At 37.5% G+C, this 20,236-nt stretch overlaps 1 long non-coding RNA gene across 1 annotated transcript in view; it reads right to left on the minus strand.

Annotated features, from left to right (window-relative positions):
* LOC148755796 (uncharacterized) overlaps positions 1–20,236 on the minus strand; it is an 81,978-nt gene that overhangs the window by 10,648 nt on the left and 51,094 nt on the right. The gene's annotated exons all lie outside the window — the stretch shown is intronic.

Here is a 20,236-nt window from a genome sequence, read left to right on the forward strand (position 1 = left end):
TTTCTGATTCTACTTGATTCAGTCTTGGAAAATTGTATGTTTCTAGGAATTTATCCATTTCTTCCAGGTTGTGGAATTTGTTGGCATATAATTGTTCATAATATTTTCTTATAATCCTTTGTATTTTTGTGTTATCAGCTGTTACCTCCTCTTTCATTTCTGATTTTATTTATTTGGGTCCTCTTTCTTTTTTCTTGATGAGTCTGGTTAAAGATTTATCTATTTTGTTTATTTTTCCAAAGAACGGGCTCTTGGTTTTATCGATCTTTTGAATTTTTTTTAAGATTCTATTTCATTTATTTCTGCTCTGATCATTATTATTTTCTTCCTTCTACTCACTTTGGGCTTGTTTGCTGTTCTTTTCTAGCTCCTTTAGGTGTATGGTTGGATTGTTTATTTGAGACTTTTCTTGTTTTTGAGGTAAGCCTGTATTGGCATGAATTTCCCTCTTAGGACTGCTTTCGCTGTGTCCCATAGATTTTGGATCGTGTGTTTTTGTTTTCATTTGTCTCAAGGTACATTTTGATTTTTTTCCCTTTATCTCATTGTTAACCCATTCACTGTTTAGTAGCATGTTATTTAGCTTCCATGTATTTGTGTATTTTTCAGTTTTTTTCCTTATAATTGATTTCTAGTTTCATACCACTGTGGTTGGTGAAGGTTCTTTGTATGATTTCAATCTTCTTAAGTTTATTGAGACTTGATTGGTGTCCTAACATGCGGTCTATCTGGGAAAATATTCCTATGCACGCTTGGAAAGAATGGATATTCTGCTACTTTGGAGTGAAATTCCTTAAATATATCAATTAAATGTCTCTGATCTAATGTATAATTTATGGACACTCCTTCCTTTTTGATTTTCTGTCCAGAAGATCTATCCCTTGATGTCAGTGGACGTGTTAAGTTCCCCTACTATGACGATATTACTGTCAATATCTCCCTTTATGTTGGTTAATATTTGCTTTATGTATTTAAGTGCTCCCATGTTGGATGCATAAATGTTTACAAGGGTTATATCCTCTTGTTGGATAATCAATTATATCCAATGATAATTGATTCCTTCATTATTATGAAATGTTCTTCTTTGTCTCTTATTATAGCCTATTTTAAAGTCCATTTTGTCTGATATAAGTACTGCTACCCCATCTTTTTGTTTGTTTGTTTCCATTTGCATGAGATATGTTTTTCCATCCCTTTACTTTCAGTTTGTGTATGTCTTTTGATCTGTAGTGGGTCTCTTGTAGACAGTATATGTATAGGTCTTATTTTCTTATCCATTCAGCTACCCTATGTTTTTGGATTGGAGCATTTAATCCATTTACATTTAAAGTGATTATTGATAGGTATGTAATTATTGCCATTTTATTATTCATAGCTATGTTCTTTTTTCCCACCTTCTTTTTATGAAAGAAATCCCTTTAACATTTCTTGTAATACTGACTTGGTGGTGATGAATTCCTTTAGCTTTTTCTTGTCTGGGAAGCTCTTTATTTCTCCTTCAATTTTAAATAATTGCCTTGTTGGGGAGAGCAGTCTTGGTTGTAAGTCCTTGCTTTTCATCACTGAATATTTCCTGCCAATTCCTTCTATCTCGCAAACTTTCTGTTAAGAAATCAGCTGACAGTTTTATGGGTGCTCCTGGGTAGGTAACTAACTGTCATTCTCTTGCTGCTTTTAAGATTCTCTCTTTGTCTTTACCCTTTGGTATTTTAATTATAATGTGTCTTGGTGTGGGCCTCTTTGGGTTCATCTTATTTGGGACTCTCTGTGCTTCCTGGACTTTTATGTCTAATTCCTTTGCCAAGTTAGGGAAGTTTTCAGTTACTATTTCTTTAAATAAGTCCTCAATCCCTTGCTCCCTCTCTTCTCCTTCTGGTATCCCTATTATGCAAGTGTTGTTATGCTTGATGTTGTCCCAGAGTTCCCTGAAAGAATCTTAATTTTCTAAAATTGTTTTTGCTATTCCAATTGGGTGTTTTTTGCTAACTTGTCTTTCAAATCGCTGATTTGATCCTCTGCTTCATAGAATCTGTTATTGATTTCTAGTGTATTCTTCATTTCAGTTATTGTATTCTTCATTTCTGATTGGTTCTTTCTTATTGTTTCTATGTTCTTTTTTATGCTTACCAGTTCTTTATTGAAGCTCTCACTAAGTTCTTTAAGCACCCTTATAACAAATGTTTTGCACACTGTATCTGTTAGATTGCTTACCTCCATTTTGTTGAGTTTTTTTTCTGGAGTTTTCTCTTATTTTTTTCATTTGGGGTATGATTTTAGGTTTCCTCATTTTTGCTGTCTCTGTTTGTTTCCATGTATTAGGTAGATCTGCTACATCTCCAAGTCTTGGTAGGGTGGCTTTATATAGTAAGTATCCTGAGGGGCCCAGTGGTGCAGTCTCCCTGGTCACTTCAGCCGTCTGTTCCAGAAGTGTCCCTTGTGTAGGTCGTATGTGCCCTCCTATTATAGTTGAGCTTTGATTGCTGTTGACACATCAGTGGGTGGGACTGACCATCAGGCTTACTGGCTGTAAAGATTGGCCATGACCACAGCATTCGAGATGTTTTGCAAGGCCGACCTCCACAGAGCAGGATTGGCTCCAGTGGCCTCTGGTGCCTGCTGAGACCACCCTTGGGTGTGCTCCTGTGGGGTTAATCAGGTGATGTTCTGTTGTGGTTTAAAGCTGGTCACTGTGTATACTAGTTGGGTCCTCTTGTGAGGAGCTCCTGTGCAGACCAAGGCAGCCTCCATCTGTGACTCATCTGGGGCTATCTGCTAGAAGCTACAAAGGGTTCTGTGGTTGGTTCCTGTCTGTGCTGAACCTGGAGGTTCATGGTAGGTGCATGGTGCCTCACTTGGAACTGAGGCCAGCTGTCATCAGTACTGGGCCTTGGGCATCTCATCAAAAAGCCCAGGGTACCCTGAGACCTGCTTCAACCTTCTAGCTGTCCACAAGGCTCAGCCACTGAAAGAGCCTTGGGTGGGGCGGTGTCTTAGCATAGGGTATCACCAGCATGGTGTGACTGATATTCAATTGGTTAATGCAGATTCAGATTTAACCCCCATTCTGAGCCTGGGTCCACTCTGCAAAATTCTCAGAGCACACTGAGGTCAGCTTCCACTCGCCTGGAGTCTGCAGAACCCTGAGAGTTTTCCAAGAAGGAGTGCAGCATGGCCCAACACCAGCTGCCTACCAGCCACAAAAAAGCCTCTGACCTTGTGCAAGTTGGGTGGGTGGGTGGAGTTCTAGGGACTCACCAGGGTAAAGTGAGCAGAGCTGACCAGGCCAAAGAAAATTTAGATTTGGCTGTGTGAGGGAAGGGCTCAACACAGGAAAGATGATGTCTGCCAGCTGACTACATAGGAGATAGGCTCAACACAGAAACCATGGTGCCTTTCCCTTCAGCCCTCATTCTGAAACCACACAACTCAGTCCCTTCCCATATGTCTCTGGCACCTCCTGAGCCTCAGTCCTTCCACTGGAACCCAGGGTGAGTGACAGTCTGTCTGTGGACCCTGTAAGAGGATGCCTGGGTTTCTAGCCTTCTTCCATTTCACCCAGATGGATGAAATCCCTGCTGATTTTCACAGCCAAATACCATGGGGGCTCATCTTCCCAGCACTGGTGCTCTGGGCTGGGGAGCCTGGTATGAGGCTGGGACCTTTCGCTCTTCAGGGGGCACCTCTGCAGCCAAGATATCCCTCCCAATTATTGACTGACACACATGGGTATGGTACCAGCTCATTTTGCGTCACCGCCCTTCCTATCAGTGTCGAGGTGGCTTCTTCTTAATATCTTTAGTTATAGGAATTCTGTTCAGCTCATATTCAGATGGTTCTCCAGGTTGACTGTTCTATAATTTATTTGTAATTTTAATGTGGTCACAGAGGAGGCAAGCACAGCATTCATCCACTCTGCCATCTTGACTGAACTCTCCTGCGTTACTTTAGATGATCTGGTGAACAACCTACTTTTCCAGTGTGCTGATCATTCCTATGAACCTGAGTCTCATGAACACTGATGGCGAGTTGCCAAAGGCCAAAGGCTAAAAAATTGCCCAAGAAAGCCACCTTCTGTGTCTTTGCTTTTTTTGAACCTTTGATTTCTTGCTGTTCTCCGCCCTTTCAGAAGATCGTCAGATTTATCACTGGCTCTAACAAGCCCAATGTTACTTGATAAAGCACGTATAGTAAATAACAAATTAATAACAAGGCAAACAAGATTTTGTTAATTAAATTAGTAAATCAAACCTTATAATTTAGTTGTTTTCAATATTTTGATTGAAAAGTAGTTACTGGTTATAGACTCAATCTTTTGGAAGTTATTAAAAAGTTTTAATGATCTTGCTTCAGGATGAAGTACGCATTCTGATTCTAAGCTCTTGTTCTTTTTCACCAAATTTAAAGGGAAATAACAGATGGCACAGGCCCTGCAGTAGTATTCTGTAGGTAAAACCTGAGATGGTCCCTCTTGTTTAAATCCTGTCTTAAAGGGATAGGATATGTCCTTAGGCAGAAACTCAAGGAAGAGAGGGAGAAAGGCATGTGTTATGACTAATAGAGTCAGAAAACAGTAAAAAGGAAGTTCCAGGTGGCTTAAGAATGAGCTTGATGAAGCAGTAAAAAATATTAATTTAGATAATAAATTAATAAAGTATTTTATAATAATAAAATCAGAATTTATAAAATAATAATTAACTTTAATAAAGTAAGAAATTATTTAAAAATTCTTTTACTCTTGGTTACTCATCTTTTTATTGTTCTGTGTTGTGAAATAGAGGAATTCTGTTATACACCAGAGTACAATAGTTGTCTCAAGATAAAAAAAACTTGTGTAATTATTTGCATAGTGAACACAACTGGACTTTTTTTTCATGAAACACAATTTTTACTTTGAAGAATGACTGATAAACAAAGTATGGTTATTTAAACTTTGGTATTTTCTCAAAATGAACCACGTGAGCTTGTCATTTCAATGAAAACAATTGATAACACGTATTGCCAATGATAAAATTTTGAACTTTCAGCAAAAATTAGAAACTCATATCTTCCACTGTGAAGCTCCCAATCTTTAAAGATTTTTCTGATGGAGGTGGTGGAGATATTAACAAATGGTAGTTATATGTATTGTGTAATGAAATGTATTAACATTTAAATGTCTGCATAACCCAGTGAATCAATATTTTCCAAACAATCAGTGCATGGTGTTAAAAAATCATGCATGGTAAAATATCCATTTAATATACAAGACTGAAAAATGGATTTTAATATAACAAGTTAAGAAAGTTTCATTGATATGGTTCAGATTTCACGTTGCATCTAACCTTTAAGAAACAACCCCTTGTTGAGACCTCCTTTTCCCATCTACACATCTGTGTGAGGCCAATTTTCTTCATATACGTTAACCAAAATAACATATCACAACCAATTGAATGCAGATCCAGATATGGGAATCCAGCTGTTCTCTAAGAAACCAGACATTAAAGAGAGTTATAAAAATGTAAAAAAAAAAAAAAAAAAAAAAAAGCTACTCATCACTAATTTGTTGATCTATATTAGAAATCATCCCTTTACAACTTTTTTTTTTCCTGTTAAGCTTTAGGGAAAAAATAATATAATTATCTTTAGGGGGCTATTTGAGATTTTTTAATCAATTTTTTTTCCTTGGTTGTGACAGTGAGCAAGCTGGTGTTTGCCTACTTTGGGAGCAAAGGAAGGAGCAAGGCTTAATTCCCTCAGGAGCTCTGCCTGGAGGCCTGTACAATGGGCTTGAACCAAAGCAAATTTAGCAGGGGGCCTCCCCACAGAGACCTCCCACATTTGCATTGTTTGATGTGATTTTTCTAGCTTCGTAGTGTGAATCTGCTCAATAAATGTCTGAATTCAATAAAAAGTTATTTAGCACCTACCAAGTGGAAATCACAGTGCTTTTGAGAATACATGTTAAGTAAGATATGACCCTAATAGCACAGTCTATTGAGAGAGGGGAAAAAAAAAAAAAAAGAAAAAAAAAAGCAAACTTGTATGCAGTGCCAGGCACTATTCTAACTCTTTTCCTTCTGATATTTTCTGATCTCCACAATAACCCTATTTTAATCCCCACAATAACTTTATTTTAATCCCCACAATAACCCTATTTTAGAATAATTCCCATCTATCAGGAGAACATTGAGATTTAGGGAAGATTAACATCATAGTAAGCTGCAGAGCTGGAAGAAGAACCCGGATGCAATTGCTGTAGTATTGTAAAAGTCTACATTTTCAATTGTTGCTGAAAATGATGATATTGGAAATGCTAAAACAGAGTTCAGACAGTGAGAGGAAGAGGCTAATTATAACAGGAAAACCTGGCATTGAGCTAGATTTGAAGGGAAAGTAGATATTCCACAGTAGGTTATTTGGAGGGAGGGACATGCATTCTTGAAGAAATTACTGCTTGAGCAAAAGCCAATGGTTACTAGGATGTCTGGCACATTTGGAAAACTGTGACTTGAAATTGGAAAAGTAAATAGAACAAAACTGGGGAAAGCTTTAAAAGGGAGGTTGCAGATTTTAGACTTTGTCCAAGGAGGGTGGAAGCCTTAAAGGATTTCACAAAGGGAAGTGGCATGTTCCAAGCTGTGTCTAGGGAGATAACAATATGCACACTTAGACATCTGCATTTGCTTAGCCACAGAGAACTCAAAGGGCTGTAATTTCTCCGAAGGAATTCCTAATGATTTAATTTGCAGAGGGCCAGAGCTTCTAACCATTTGGCATTAGGGTGTTGTGTGTGGCTTTGTTTTGACAAACCTTGGCCATGACTCCCTAACATGAAGCAGAGCCCAGGTCACGACTCCCTCTGCAGCAGGAAGTTCCCTGCCAACTGTTAAACCACGTTCTGAAAGACAAGTCTTCTTTCTGCCCTGACCTCCTTCTCTCTTACTTTCTCCCTTTAAGTGGTGTGTGTCAACCTATTGAAAACTTCTTTGAATGCTTGCAGGCAGTTGGTTTTTAACCACAGGCAATCTCAAGCAAGCCTTGGAAACCGAGAAGCAGGAAATTTTATGGCATCCACCTACAACCACTCAGACTATCACCTACACCTCCCCAGAGACAGCCAGGAATCTCCATTTGGAAATCTTCTAGGAGGTTACTGAGTGAGATGATACTATTTTGAAATATCCCATTGTGCACATATGACTTACTGATAATACTAGGGTAGCTTACAATAATAAAAGTCACACGAAATTGTAACATTTAAAAATAAAAACAAACTGCATATGAAATACTTCAAAAATCAAAAAACAAATGTATAGGCATACCTGCAAATCTTTCTGGGGGCTAGGGAGTAGTGGTGGTGAAGTCCTGTTTAAATTGTAAACCACTTGTTTTAAAAATGCAATCTCTGGAAGTCTTCTCATGCAGGGTTCACATTTACAAACCAGTTCCTAAAAACCCCAACTAGATTCAACTGAATCATCCATCCATTATTTGAGGAAGAAGACAGTTTGGGGAAGTCAGTAATTGTTCAACTGTTAGACTAAATTTAAGCATTGTTTTTATTTTTCTTAAAGTTTTAAAAAGTTATGTGTAACATCCCAAGGAAACTAACAAATAAGTTAAATAATTGCTTTCCCAGGTGGAGGTCATTGAAGCAAAGAGACAAGAAGAAAGTTCTTAGCTCTTGTTTGAGGACAGCATCTTTTCCCTATGACAGATAGCTCTGACAGGTGTGAAGAGAAGACAAGCCAGGAAGAGTGATGGGAAATTCTAAAGTAATTACAAACCACATGGCATGAGCAAAATAAATCCATTTTATTTATTTGGATTTTATAAGGATGAATTTATTTTTGGAGACATTTACTTGAACTCTAAAACAATTTGGAGCTCTTGAAAGCAGTTCTCTTAATTGAAAAGTCTTTTTTTTCTTTTAGAAAGCATCAGTTTTAAATTTAAATGGATTTTGTATCATCACCAAATTTAAATGGATTTTGTATCCATTTAAAACACATGTACCCATTTCATGTCCTTCTCATTAAACAATTTTTGATTACATTGTCAGTTGGAAATTACTGGCTTCTATTTCTCACATCGTAATGTTAATGACTGAAAGCATAAGTGATTTTCACGTTTAAGCTGAACTTTTCCAAGTGATTTTACTTTTATCCTTCAATTTTTTTATTTGATCATTTACAGAAATTCTAAGTAAAGATGCCATAGATGAACTAGAAAGATTGCTAGATTTTTTCAAATTACTGTGGTATTAAGTAAACATGTCTTTGTTCTGATTTTTGTTTTCAGCATGAAGGTGGTTGGCAGATGGCTAATTGGGAAATCTTGGCAGATGTCATGAATATGGCAACATGAGAAATCAAAGATGACACAAGAAGGGCCTCATGATGCAAATGACACTTCTATTTGTTTGTATTGGTGTGTCCAGTAGAAGTTTACAGCTGGCCAGCAGTGTGGCAACAGAATATCATGTTAAGAGTAGTGAATATCAGACTAGGAGGAAAGAATGGGAATAGTTGGGATCCATTTCCAGGACACTTGGAACATCTCCAGGGAACATGTCCAGGAAACTTGAAAGAGATGGTTTTTCCTTATCATTGGCTACACATTAAGTGAATATCAACATTTCCTGGTCCCTGGGACTTGTCAGTTTGTTATAACTTGTTCACTGACCACAACTGTGTGCCTACCATCCATTTACTTAGAATCCCTCAGTCTCATTGCTTTGGGATCAAGTTCAACTGCCTTGGTCTGACATTTAGAGTCTTGCACACTTGAGTCCCCATTAGCCATTCCTGTATTATAGGTGCTGGAGTGCTGAGCATTGAAGAATGAATAAAATTGCACTAGGCAAAAATGGTTAAGGAAGAAGGAATAGTGGTTAAGGAATCCAGGTATAAGGCAAAGAAAGGCAAAAATATGGGAGCTGGAAAGGGTAAAGTATGTTTGGAGAATGGTAAGTTAAACAGTGTGACTGGAATGTAAGATACATGGAGGGACTCTGGAAAGATGAATTCTCAAAAGAGGTAGGATTGTGTAACATAGGGTCTTGTGAGCCATGCTAATTAGGTTGAGTTTTATTTCTGTATCCATTGGAGAAACCAGCAAAGGTTTTTGCAAGGAAATGTGTTATAATCAATGTTTGGTTTAAGAAAGGTGACTGGCAACAGATGGATGTCCCAATTGAAATTGCTAAAAAGGGCCAGACAACCTTCACAGTTCCTCTCAAATACTGTAATTCCACAAAAAACATTTTACATTTGTTAGAAATTACAGAGATTACCAAGTGGTCCAAGACATCATGGTGAAAATATTTAGACAATTGGCAAACTCCTCTTTCTCTGTATGTTATTTCCAAAGTATTATAGATAATCTTCAATCCTCTCTCCCATCCAATTTATTCTGTCTTGGGAAAAAAGGCCAAAAATGTTTGGAAAAATGCACTCCACCCACATTTTTTTTTTTTTTTTTAAGCACTGGTTTCTTAGTACCTACATGAGCCAAATTTTAATCCACAGGAATCTTCTTAGACAGAAAGGTAGTACTGCCAAAATATTCTCTGAATATAATTGTGGTGGGAACCTATGGTAGGTAAATGTAAGTTACAGTCATAGAATGTAAGAGAGAAAGGAGAACATTAATCACACTAAATACTAAGTAATAAAAATGTATTATGATGTATCTGAAACTTTGCTAGTCCATGTTGAAAATTCACTGCTAGTCAAAAAAACATGAGTTCAGAGCTTACGTAATAGATATTTCAGTAGTCCATAAGGTGCTTATTTATTGATGGGGATTCTTTAAGAACATTCCACAAATATTTTTGAGGACTGTGCAAGGCACTGCAAATATGCTGGTGAACACAGACACAATTCCTGCCCTCATGGAGCTTACATCTAAAATAAAGATACAAAAAGATAAATAAGCAATTGTGATAATATGATATAATAATTATAGTCTAAAAATGCTTTGATGGAGAAAGCACAAGGTGTTATGAGACCATAGAGTAAATCTGGACAGCAAGGAACACATCCTTGAAGAATTTACTACTAAGCTGACATCTAAAGCATAAGCAGAACCCAGTCCATCAAAACAAGTAGTCAGAGAGGAGAGTGGATGCTAGTATGAGCCGAGTTTAGGCAAAGACCCAGAGTGAAGAGAAATAATTGCATTCAGGGAACCAAGTAGTTCACCCCAGCTGGAATTTGTTTATACACTGTGTGTGTGCTGAGGGTGTGAGTGTGGGGGTGGGGGAGCAGATGGAGGGTGGAACAGCTATAGATGAAGCTGTAGGTAGATAGGTAGGTAGGGGACAGATACTACCAAGTCTTGCAATGCTTGTAACAGAATTTGGGATTTATCCTGAGGGCAGTGAAGAACCATTGACTGCTTTTAAGAAGAGGAATGATCATGATCACATTTGAATGTTAGAAAAATCACTCTGATCATGGACTGGAGAACGGATTGGTGGATGTGGGCAAGTTGCCCAGTACAGGAGGATGAAACAATCCTCAGGAGGGGTGATGAAAGCCTAAACAGGAAGGGTGGAAATGAAAACAGAAAGTAAATGAGTCTGAGACATTACAAGAGAATACAGACAAGACTTTATAATTGTTGTTCAGGGTGAGGGAGAAAGGGGAGACATCGATAATTCCCAGATATCTGGCTATTTACTAAAACCGAGAGGAGGAACAGATGAAGGAGTGAAGACAAGGAGTTCATTTGGTTCCTGTTGAGTTTAGTGTGTCTGATGGTCATTCAAACAGAAAATCTAATAGGTAATTGTGTATGTATAGGGACCTGGAACTCTGATTGAGGTCTGAGAATCATTAGCATATAGATAGTCATAGGAGACAATGCATGTAAGGAAAGCTTAAATCTTCTTGGCAGCAGGACTCCTAAGCATGCATTAGCGCTACTTAAAATGGAAAGAACTGCCCCATATCTCAGTCCATTTCACCATAGCCCTGCAATGCACAAAAGTCTATTCCATTCCATTTCTAGGGTCCTAAGAGCATTCTTTCATCCAACATAGAATCCTGTCTCCCCTCAAAGAAATCACAGATTTTTAATCAATTACTTTAATACCCTTGGCGCTTAATTTAATCCCATCATTATTCTTCTGTATTTGTGGTCTGAAGAAAGCCACACAAATTTTATGATATTATCTACTTCCATAAAAGCATAAGAGGAGAATCCAAAATAATAAAATCAGGACATTCAGTTTCAGGCAAAATAACTGAGTTTTGTTTTAAGGGGAATTATTTGGGCCATCTGATATTTAATTTAAACTGTACGCTTCCTACTCTTTTAATTAATTCATCTTTTAGCCTGCCTTGACATGGTCAGAACTTATTTAGGATCCTTTGTTTCTAAAGATCTAATTGCTTTTCTAAAGTACATTTGGTTTCTAAAACTTGGCATCTCTGAGTTTCTGGTGCCAATACAAAGAGCACAAACATCCTCCAACAATCCATGTATTGTTAGGGAAAAGCATTGGTGCCTGGCCTTTGAGAGGAAGGGCACTGCACATTTTTTCATAGGGGGAAGTGATTGGAGCTATTATTACTTTCAAGACATCCCTGGTTTATCCATTCAGAAAGGCACAACTCAGACTCTGTGACCTTTCAAAGGCAGAGGCTGTGAAAATGGGTTCCCTGCTGACACTTTGACTGCAAGCCCTTCCCTCACATCTACCCTGCAGCACAGTGTTCCCAGATCCTGGGTTTGTTAATCTTGACCTCTGTCACCATGGAAATACAACACTGCCAAGGGAATTTCCTCTGTGATTATCATTCATATCAAGAATATGTTTTTAATATTCTTGTTCTATTCTAGTCATAAAAGAATAGAATAGAACAAGAATATGAAAAACACCCCAAAAATTTCATTGCCCATTTCATCTTGCCATTCGGCCTTTTTCTTTCAACCAAAGAACCTCCCAGCAATTTCTTTGAAAGGCTGGTGTGGAGGTTATCAGACTTCTACTCTGTGGAGCATTCCTGCTTGAGGAGCTGAAGCTTATCTTTGTATTGTATTAAAATACTTAGAATAATGATGATAATTTGACATCATTTAGGTTTTCACCTGCAGGTTGCTAAGCAAACAACTATCAATATTATTATTTCTCCACCACCACCATGAACTAGAACCAGAACTTGATAGCACTAAAAGAGGCTTGATTTCAATTTATAGTGGGATTACTTCCATAGAGTTGGAAGGGAACAAAGAGATTTTTAGTTTAAAATCCATGAACTCCTCAGAATTGTGGGCAAAGATTAGCGTGTATATGCATGACCCCTAAAAAGGGTCCATAGCTTTCTTCATAAATGCTAACATCCAAAAAAGATGAAGAATTGACGGTGCCATACCCTCATTTAATAGATCAGCAAAATGTATCCCAAAGAAACATCTTTTGATTTCTCTTTTCCTTCTGCTCCTTTTTCTTCTCTATCTCTTACTCCTTTCTCTCCCTCTTCCTCCTTACTCCTTTTCTCTGCCTAAAGTGGCAAAGCCACGTACTTTGGATTTTGCATTGGTTTGAGTTAATGTTAAACAAAAGTGAAAGAGTTCCACCCGAGAGGCTCAGTGAAGACAAAGAATGGGAACAGTTGGAAGTGTACCTAGACTCACAGTGAAGATTATCAAGAAGCAGGCAAATTATTTCAGAAACACACTGGGATTTTGGTCATTGGTTAATACAGGGGCCCTGGCAACCCAGCAGTCAGGACCTACTGTGTTCTTCATATGTGTTTGCTAGTCTATTAGTGGCCTTGGCAATTGAGTCTTCCCTTGTATCTCCAGGAGTGGAGGCAATCAGCAGCTGCTGAGGCCCAGTGCCTCAGATTTACTAGGGAAAGAATGAGACAGGAAGCTTTTGAAAATTCTAGGAGCTCCTGCCTGAGTTTGACTCTGCCCCTAGAAGAGTAGAAAAGATGTACTTTACTTATCTTGAAGAGGTAAACATAGTGTGCTTTCATTTGTGATTTTTTTTTTTTTTTTTTTTTTTTTTTGTCATGTGTTGTTTTGTTCTACACCTTGAAGTCCCCAGGCACGCTAAACAGAAAATGTACCCCATGGCCTCTGGGTCAGACTCAAGTAAGTTTGAGTGGTGGCTCCAACACTGCTGGCCTTGGGTAAGTCCCACAGCACCTTTAGCCCTTGTTTCCTCATGTGCAAAATGGCAACCACAAAAATGCCTGCTTGAAAGGACGGTTTCAAATTAAATAAACTAAGGTATATAATGTATCTGATATGGGGCTTAGCACACAGTAATGGCTTCCTATTACCTCTCACCCAGCTCCTGGCTCTGCACCAACAACATAAACTGGTTCAAAGTATGGAGAACGCTGAAGGAAAATGTTTGTGCTATTTGCTTTGCACTTAAGAATAAAAAAGAACATTCAAGCCTCATTTACTCTTTGCTTTTTGCTGAGCTTCTTAGGTGAATTTGAATGAGCAGGTCTGGGAAGAAATTTGGTGTCACTCCATCCACAGTTTAAAAGCACTTTATGACTTCAGCAAATACTGTAAGGGAGAATTTCCCAATATTTTCTGATGTGTCAACTCCTTTTATAGTACAATCTTGCAAATCCCGTTTGAAATTTTAACAATTATTTTGTCATTTTTACCTTGTATATATTGAAAAGTTATGTTAAATTAAAAATAGACATATTTTAGATCTATGTTATAAAATTTTAAGCTAGGTGTTGAGAATATGGGTATTCAGATTCAGATTCATATTATTATCTACTTTTTTGTATTCCTAAAATATTTCATCATAAGAAATAAAATATTATGCCAATAGTTTACTTTTAATAGTCTAATAATTATTTTAATAAAGAGAATATTTCAACAATATTCTAATTTACCAAGTGCTATGATATGCATTCTGATTTATTTTAATTTAATTGTGTATAAAAAAGAAAGTTATGGACAAGTAATGTGTGTGTGTGTGTGTGTGTGTCTGTGTGTGTGTGTGTATCCAAGAGGGATATTGGTGCAGTTTTCTTTCCTTGTGATGTATTGTCTGACTTTGCATATAATTTTTTTTTAAATTAAAGTTTATTGGGGTGACAATTGTTAGTAAAGTTACAAAGATTTCAGGTGTACAATTCTGTAATACGTTATCTATTCACCACCCAGAGTCAGTTCTCTTTCTATCACCATATATTTGATCCGCCTTACCCTCATCTACCACCCCCCTCCCTCCTTACCGTCTGGTAACCACTAAACTGTTGTCTGTGTCTATGAGTTTTTGTTTCTCATTTGTTTGTCTTGTTCTTTTGTTGTTTTCAGTTTTATATACCACATATTAGTGAAATCATATGGTTCTCTGCTTTTTCTGTCTGACTTATTTTGCTTAGCATTATAATCTCAAGATCCATCCCTGTTGTCACAAATGGTACTATTTCATCTTTTCTTAGTGCCGAATACTATTCCATTGTGTATATATACCACAACTCCTTTATCCATTCATCTATCGAAGGACATTTTGGTTGTTTCCATGTCTTGGCCACTGTAAATAAAGCTGCAATTAACATTGGAGCACACGTGTCTTTATGGATAAATGTTCTCAGATTTCCTGGGTAGATACCCAGGAGAGGGATTGTTGGGTCATATGGTAATTCTATTCGTGATTTTTTGAGGAACCTTCACACTGCCTTCTACAGTGGCTGCACCAGACTGCATTCCCACCAACAGTGGATGAGGGTTCCTTTTTCTCCATAGCCTCTCCAACACTTGTTACTATTTGTCTTGTTGATGATCGCCATTCTGACTGGGGTGAGGTGATATCTCATTGTGGTTTTTATTTGCATTTCTCTGATGATTAGTGATGTTGAGCACTTTTTCATATGTCTATTTGCCATTTGTATGTCCTCTTTGGAGAAATATCTCTTCAGGTCCTCTGCCCATTTTTCAATTGGGTTGTTTGTGTGTTTTTGTTGTTGTTGTTGTTGAGTTGTATGAGTTCCTTGCATGTTTTTGATATTAGTCCCTTATCAGAGGCTCTGTTTGCAAAAATTTCCCAGTCAGTTGGTTGCTTCTTTATTATGTCAATGGTTTCTTTTGCTGTGCAGAAGCTTTTAAGTTTCATATAGTCCCATTCATTTATTTTAGCTTTTACTTCCCTTGCTTTTAGAGTCAAATTCATAAAATGCTCTTTGAGCCCAAGGTCCATAAGTTTAGTACCTATGTTTTCTTCTATACAGTTTATTGTTTCAGGTCTTATGTTTAAGTCTTTGATCCATTTTGAATTAATTTTGGTACATGATGACAGGTAACAGTCCAGTTTTATTCTTTTGCATGTGGCTTTGCAATTCTCCCAACACCACTTGTTGAAGAGGCTGTCTATTCTCCATTGTATGTCTTTTGCTTCTTTGTCAAAAATTGTCTGTCCATATTTATGTGGATTTATTTCTGAGTTCTCAATTCTATTCCATTTGTCTATGTGTCTGTTTTTCTGCCAATGCCATGTTGTTTTGATTATTGTAGCCCTGTACTACAAGCTAAAGTCAGGGAGTGTGATACCTTCATTATTGTTCTTTTTTCTTAGGATTGATTTGGGTATTTGGGGTCTTTTGTGGTTCCATACAAATCAGATGATATTTTCTATTTCTTTAAAAATGCCATGGGATTTTGATGGGGATAGCATTAAATCTGTATATTGCTTTGGGTAATACGACCATTTTAACTATGTTGATTCTTCCAATCCATGAGCACGGAACGTCTTTCCATTTCTTTGTGTCTTCAATTTCTTTTAAAACGTCTTATAGTTTTCAGCATATAGGTCTTTCACATCCTTGGTTAAGTTTATTCCTAGGTATTTTATTCTTTTTGTTGCAATTGCAAAAGGATTTGTTTTGTTTTTTGTATTTCTTTTTCTGAGATTTCATTGTTAGTATATAGGAATGCAATGGACTTTTTTTACGTTGATTTTGTAGCCGGCAGTTTTACTGTATTCGTTGACTGTTTCTAATAGCTTTTTGGTGGAGTCTTTAGGGTTTTCTATGTATAGCATCATGTCATCTGCAAAGAGTGACAATTTGACTTCTTTGTTCCCAATTTGGATGCCTTTTATTTCTTTCTCTTGCCTGATTGCTCTGGCGAGGACTTCCAAGACTATGTTGAAAAGCAGAGGTGATTGGGGACAGCCCTGTCATGTTCCTGAATGTAGAGCAAAGGGCTTCAGTTTTTCACCATTACTTATGATATTAGCTGAGGGTTTGTCATATATGGCCTTTATTATGTTAAGGTATTTTCCTTCTATACCTATTTTTATTAAGTATTTCAATCATAAATGGATATTGTATCTTGTCAAATGCTTTTTCTGCATCAATTGATATAATCATATGATTTTTGTCCTTTATTTTGTTTATGTGATGTATCACATTGATGCATTTGCATATGTTGAACCATCCTTGTGCCCCGGGGATGAAGCCCACTTGGTTGTGATGAATAATCTTTTTAATGCATTGTTGTATTCGATTTGCTAGAATTTTGTTTAGGATTTTTGCATCTGTATTCATCAGAGATATTGGTCTGTAGTTTTCTTTTTTTGTGTTGTCCTTACCAGGTTTTGGTATCAGGGTAACGTTGGCCTCATAAAATGAGTTAGGGAGTATTGTCTCTTCTTCAATGTTTTGGAAGAGTTTGAATAGGACAGGTATTAGATCCCCTTTGAAGGTTTGGTAGAATTCACTACTGAAGCCATCTGGTCCCAAACTTTTGCTTTTGGGAAGATTTTGGATGACTAATTCAATTTCATTACTGGTGATCGGTTTGTTTAGATTTTCCAATTCTTCATGGTTCAGCCTAGGAAGGCTATATATTTCTAAGAACTTGTCTATTTCTTCTAGGTTATTAAATTTGGTGGCAGTTAGTCCTTCATAGTATTCTTGGATGATCCTTTGTATTTCTGTGGTGTCTGTGATAACTTCCCTTTTTTCATTTCTGATTTAGTTTATTAGTGTCTTGTCTCTTTGTATCTTAGTGAGTCTAGCCAAGGGTTTGTCAATTTTGTTTATCTATTCAAAGAACCAGCTCTTTGTCACATTAATTTTTTCCATTGGTTTTGTTCTCTATTTCATTTAATTCTGCTCTGATTTTTATTATGTCCTTTCTTCTGCTGACCTTGGGTATCACTTGTTCTTCTTTTTCTAGTTCTTTAAGGTGTAACATGAGGTTATTTATTTGGGATTTTTCTTGTTTCTTGAGACAGGCGAGTAATGATATAAATTTCCCTCTTAAAACTGCTTTCGCTGCATCCCAGAAATTTTGGTAGGATGTATTTTCATTGTCATTTGTGTCTATGTATCTTTTGATCTCTCCTCTAATTTCTTCTTTGACTCAGTCGTTCTTTAAAAGTATTGTTTAATCTCCATGTATTTGTGGTTTTTCCTGCTTTCTTTTTGCAGTTGATATCCAATTTTAAAGCCTTGTGATCAAAGAATATGCTTGATATGATTTCAATCTTCTTAAATTTGCTGAGGTTAGTGTTTTGTTCCAATATATGGTCTATCCTTGAGAATGTTCCATGTACACTTGAAAAAAATGTGTAGTCAGATGTTTTACGATGAAGTGCTCTATAAATGTCAATATGTCCATTTCATCTAATGTGTCATACAGGGATGCTATTATTTATTTTCTGTTTGGATGATCTATCCATAGCTGTCAATGGTATATTTAGGTCCCCGACTATAATTGTTTTTTGGTCAATTTCTCCCTTTAGTTCTGTTAGTAGTAGCTTGGTGTGGGGATAGAGTCCCAGAGAGCAGTTTCCAGGCTCTTGGCCTCATGTGGGGAGGTGCTGGCTTGGGTAGTGAATGACCATTAGCTGTGATTGGTTGGCCATCAGCTGTAACCGGTTAGCCAATTGGCTACTGATGTAACTGCGGGGCTGCGTTGATTGGTTGGTTGGTTGACAGGCAGAGAAGAGAATGGTGGACTGCGGATCGTATGGCTACTACTGCGTATGTCTCGCCTGGCTGCCAGAGAGAATATAATGGTATGACTCCCTTATCTATGGCTCCGTGGGTGTTCCTTTTTGGCCTACCCATATCCTGCATTCTTAATTGGGGAGCTGGACCAGAGGTCCGCAGGCCGCCCTGCAAGACAAATGGCGCAGCGAGCAGGGTCCCCCGCCAGACACTTGGTATATTTCGGTGCTCCCTGACTGGGGGCATAAATATTGATGACCGTTGTGTCTTCTTGTTGTATAGTCCCCTTTATCATTATGAAATGTACATCTTTGTCTCTTGTTATTTTTTTTATCCTGAAGTCTTTTTCATCTGATATCAGTATGGCTACACCTGATTTTCTCTGGATACCATTTTCTTGGAGTACCAATTTCTACCCTTTCACTTTGAGTCTATGTTTCTCCTTGTAGCTGAGATGTGTCTCTTGGAGGCAGCATATGGTGTGGTTTAGTTTTTTGATCCAATCTGCTACTCTGTGCCTTTTTATTGGTGAGTTCAATCCATTTACATTTAGGGTGATTATTGATATGTGAGGATTTCCTATCATTTTATCTTTGGTTTTCTGGTAAGACTGTGTCTCCATTGTTTCTTTGCCTTTTTGCTGTTGTCTATTATTTCTGTGTGTTGGTATTCTATGATTTTTCCCTCTGTTTCTTCTTTTATTACACTATATATTTCAGTTCTGGATTTTTTTTTTTTTTGAGTGGTTACCATTAAGTTTATGTAAAAGAAAGTTTCATATTTAGAGTATTCCATTTTCTTCAGCATGCTTACTTTCTCCTTTCCCATATTCTGGTTCAGGCCTTTACTCTTTCCCCTTTTATGTTTTGGTTGTTACAAATTATCCTTATTTATGCTGGTCGAATAGCCTCCTTTAGTATTTCTTGTAGTGCAGGTCATGTGTTAGAAAATTCCCTAGCTTCTGTATGTCTGGAAAGGTCTTTATTCCTCCTTCATATCTAAAGAATATCTTTGCTGCATATATTATTCTTGGCTCATAATTTCTCTCTTTCAATAGTTTGAATATTTGATTCCACTCCCTCCTGGCTTGTAGAGTTTCTGCTGAAAAATCTGATGATAGTCTAATGGGCTTTCTTTTGTAGGTTACCATCTTCTTTTCCCTGGCTGTCTTGAAGATTCTTTCTTTGTAGTTAATTTTTGACAGCTTCAATACAATGTGCTTTGGAGAAGGCCTATTGGGGTTGAGGTACTTAGGTGTTCTATTTGCTTCTTGGATTCAAGGATCCAGTTCTTTCCACATGTTTGGTAAGTTCTCATCGACTATTTGCTTGAATATACTCTCTGTTCCCTTCCCTCTTTCTTCTCCTCCTGGTGTGCCCATTATTATTATATTGCTCTTTCTGATGGAGTCAGAAAGTTCTTGTAGAGTTCTTTCATTTCTTTTAAGTCTCAAGTCTCTTTCTTCTTCCATCCGTGTCATTTCCAGGTTTCTATTTTCGATGTCGCTGATTCTTTCCTCTATCTGGTCAACTCAACTACCTAAGCTGGCTATTTCATTCTTCATTTCTTTTAGTTAGTTCTTAGTCTCCAGAAATTCTATTTGGTTCTTCATAAAATTTTATTCTCTTAGTAAAATGCTCATGTTGTTCTTTGATTGCGTTTCTGAGTTCATTAAACTGCCTGTTTGTGTTTTCTTGCATCTCATTGAGTTTTTTCAGAACTGCAATCTTGAATTCTCTGTCATTAAAGTCCCATATTTCCATGTCTGTAAGTTCATTTTCTGTAGACTTTTCATTTTCTTCCCGAGCTGTCTTATTACCTTAGTTATTCATGGCAATTACTGATTTATTGTTTCTCTTTCTAGACATCTACAGGAGTGGGTTCTGCAACAGGGTGATAGAAAGAGGTCTTTCTTTTGTTTTCCAATAGGTATTTGTAGATTGTTTTATTTTCTCTCCAACTGCAGCTTTTTACTCTTTCTCACACTGTTATGTTATCATTTATCTGCATTATTCCAGCTTCTCACACAATGCGGGGATTCCCTGGAAGGCAGGCTTCTCCTTTGTGAAGAGTTCACCTGGGTCATAGGGCACTGCTTCCGTGGGGGGAAGTAGAGAGCCTCTGAAGTTCCAAAGCTCTTCCTGCACCTGATTCAGAGCCCATGTGTTTCAGCAGTTCTGTTTACTCCTGCAGGCATCCACCCAGATAGGTGGGGACAGGGGTGGGGTGGGTTATGAGAGGTGGCCCCGAGCAATGGCGGCGACCACCACCACAGCCAGTCCTGCTTCCACAGCTCCCTCCCCTTT

The sequence above is a fragment of the Rhinolophus sinicus genome, chromosome 14, assembly GCF_057876585.1.
Source record: "Rhinolophus sinicus isolate RSI-liver-muscle chromosome 14, RSI-T2T, whole genome shotgun sequence".
NCBI classification, from domain to species: Eukaryota; Metazoa; Chordata; class Mammalia; order Chiroptera; family Rhinolophidae; genus Rhinolophus; species Rhinolophus sinicus.